Below are 3,610 nucleotides of genomic sequence, written 5' to 3'. Positions count from 1 at the left end.
GAGTTCACACATGCTTCGTTTCAATGGCTAAAATTGAAGAACTAAAATTCGAATTGGTCGAACACCCACCGTATTCACCAGATTTAGCCCCCAGTAACTTTTCCTTATTTCCAAACTTGAAAAAATGGCTCGGTGGACAGAGATTTCCAGACAACGAAGACTACATTGCCTCTGTAAGTGCTTATTTTGAGGAACTTCCGAAAACGCACTTTTCTGAAGGATTAAAAAAACTTGAAAAGCGATTGACCAAGTGTATAGAGCTCCAAGGAGATTATGTTGAAAAATAAAAAAAAATTTACCCAAAAAAAATTGTTTTTATACTTCATTCTAAGGACTTATTGAACTTCCCTCGTAGAATCCTTCGTAAAAATAGATTTTTTTTTCTGCGAGGAGATCTTAAAACGTGGAGTAAGTTCTCATTATGTTATTTTATCGATACATTCATACACAGAGCTATCCTAATGAGGAACTGACGCAAGGCTATTGAGTATTCTAGCATTACGTCATACTCGGTGGGTAACGTCGAAATCTACTAAGGGACTTGGTGGACTGAAAAGCATTGATTACATAGGAGTTTGACTGAAATTGATTAATTAATTTGAAATTAAGTGATACAGCTTTGCTTTCAAGATAGAAAAGTCATTCCTTTAATTATTGTTAGCTGTTGGTGAAGTGTGCCATTTAGATAATCCATCAAGAAAATATATAATTTGCCGTAATTGTGGTTCGGTTGCATTGTTGTGATAGTTGGCGATCAAAAGTTTTGAATGTTAGTAGTGTGTTGAAGTGTGTTTCTCAAAGATGTCAAGTGTTTATTTTTGTACTGTGATCCTTCTTAGAAATCCTGTAAGACTTCTTCAAAATCCTTAAACTTCTCCGAATATTTGTTCAAATCCGTTCAAATTCTTTACAATGATTTAAAATCTTTCGAACTATCTCGAAATTGACTAAAATTAATTCTAATCACTGAAAATAAATTAAAAATAGAGTTCTTGAGTTGCATATAGTATCAGCAAATATAATAACCCATGCACGCAGCTATTAGACCGTGGGCTTACAACGTAAATGGGAACGTAATACGAATAAAACCAATTTTCACATGAGATGTTCGTCTAATGATGAGGAACGTAAAAATGGGTGCCTGGCAGGTGTGAGTGGATGCGTTTACCTGTGGCGACCTGCCAAAGGTGCGAATTTTTAGGAGTTAACTAACGTGACTCTGATAAGGTCGAAAATTGGTGTACATGTAGAGGCTGACATTAAAAATAGCACCTGTGCATTGCCAGGCACTTACCTGGATGCAATTATTAATGCAATTAAAGGTATACTCCAAGATAAATAAAAAGTATTTGATCAAAATGTTAATATTTACCAAGTTATTCGCATTTTCCCTTCCTTTTCCCATTTTTTCTATCACCTGCTGTATCTTTTGGCAATTTAAAAGAAGGTGTGCTTAAAATTAGTACACGAATAAAGTAAGCCTTGTGCAAATAAGAACGTTGTAATAAAGGTGAATATGATTATAAAAATTAAACTTTATTCGTGTACTAACTTTAAGCACACTCTCTTTTAAATTGCTAAAGATACAGCAGGTGATAGAAAAAATAGGAAAAAGAAGGGAAAATGCGATTGATTCAGTAAATATTAACATTTTGATCAAATACTTCTTATTCATCTTGGAGTATACCTGTAATAGAGTACCTCTTGTCTTCTATTAATTTTCGAAAAAATCACTTGTTGCAAATAAAAAGGGCTTTTTATTGTTATGGTATTTCTTTAATCGATGTTTTCTCCAAATACATCAATTTTATCAAAAAATAATGTATCAATGAAAATATGCATCTCTGGGAGGGGTCCAACTTTTGTTTCAAAAATTTCCTGTAAAATCAATTTCAAGAAATTTCACCTGAATGTCCGGCGACTTCGAAGCCGCCTGCCAACACTTTTTCATCCAGGTAAGTGCCTGGCAATGCGCAGGTGCTATTTCTAATGTCAGCCCCTACATGTACACCAATTTTCAACCTTATACGAGTCACTTTAGTTAACTGCCAAAAATTCGCACCTTTGACAGGTTGCTACAGGTAAACGCATCCACTCACACCTGCCAGGCACCCATTTTTACATTCCTCATCATGAGACGAACATCTCCTGTGAAAATTGGCCTTATCCGTATCACGTTCCCATTTACGTTGTGAGCCACGGTCTATATTACAAAGCAGCCCCTCCATAACTTATTGAATAGCCTCCACCAATTTCAATTTCTGGATCTGCTATTTTTAAAATCTCGTCATGCCCCTAGTCATTCCTTAAAATCACTTGAACTCTTAGAAATCCTGTAAGACTTCTTGATAATCCTTCAATTCTTCCGAATTTTCTTTTAAATCCCTTCAACTTTTTTATTATAATTTAAAAGTTTTGAAAGTTTTTCGAAATTGAGTGAAATTAATTCAAATATCTTAAAATCCTTGAAATGTTCTGAAATTCCTTAAAATCTTTGAATTCTTTCAAATTAATTCACATCTTTTTAAGTAACATTTCAATAACTAGCTTGACATTATTTAAAATCTTACAATATAACTTGTAAATCCTTAAATCTTTTAAACTTATTTTTAAATTCTTTCAAAAGGAACTTTAAGATCCCGCCAAGTCTCTAGTAATTCCTTAAAATCACTTGAGTTCTTGAAAATAATTAAAGTCCTCTGAATTATTTTGAACTCCCTTATACTTACGCAAAATCATTTAAAATCTTTCAAAATTGACTAAAATTAATTAAAATCTCTTCAAATCCTTTATATTTTCTTAGACCCCTTAAAATCTCTTGAAAACCTTTAAAATCTTTGAATTTTTGTGAATCCCTTCAAGTCACTTAAAATGTATTAAAATCTTTTTTAAATAACTTTTCAATAGCTCACTTTACATTCTTTAAAATCACTAAAACTGTCTTAGAATCTTAAAAAATATCTTGTAAATCCTTAAATCTTTTTGAATTATTTTTTAATCCTTTAAAAGGAACCTTTAAAATCCCGTGAAGTTCCTATAGTAATTCCTTAAAGCACTTGAATTTTTAGAAATTCTGTAAGATCTCTTGAAAATCCCTAAACTCCTCCGAATTTTTTTGAAATCCCTTTAACTTCTTTAAAATCATTCAAAATATTTTGAAATTGACTGCAAGAAATAAAAATCCTTTGAATTTTCTTAAATTCCTTAAAATATTTTAAAAAAATTACATCCCTTGAAATCTCTTCAAATTCATTGAAATGTTTTTGAATACCTTTTTAGTAACTCGCTCGACATTCTTTAAAATTACTTAAACTGCCTTAAAATCTGATAAAATCTCTTGCAAATCCTTAAAACTTTTTGAATTCTTTACAAAATATTTGAAATTTCTTTAAAATCATTTAAATTTTCTGCATTCTTTTAAAATCCCTTTACACTCTTTGAAATCATTACAAATCACTTGAGAAATCCTAATATCACTTAAAGTCTTTTAAAATCCTTTGAAGTATCTTTGATATATCTCTCTTGGATATTAAATTACTTAAAATAACTTATTATTGAAAAGTATTGTAAAATAAGTTGTCGGCAATTGAGGTTATAAACTGAATTACGG

Source organism: Belonocnema kinseyi, chromosome 5 (assembly GCF_010883055.1).
Source record: "Belonocnema kinseyi isolate 2016_QV_RU_SX_M_011 chromosome 5, B_treatae_v1, whole genome shotgun sequence".
NCBI classification, from domain to species: Eukaryota; Metazoa; Arthropoda; class Insecta; order Hymenoptera; family Cynipidae; genus Belonocnema; species Belonocnema kinseyi.
This window is presented reverse-complemented; position numbering follows the sequence as displayed.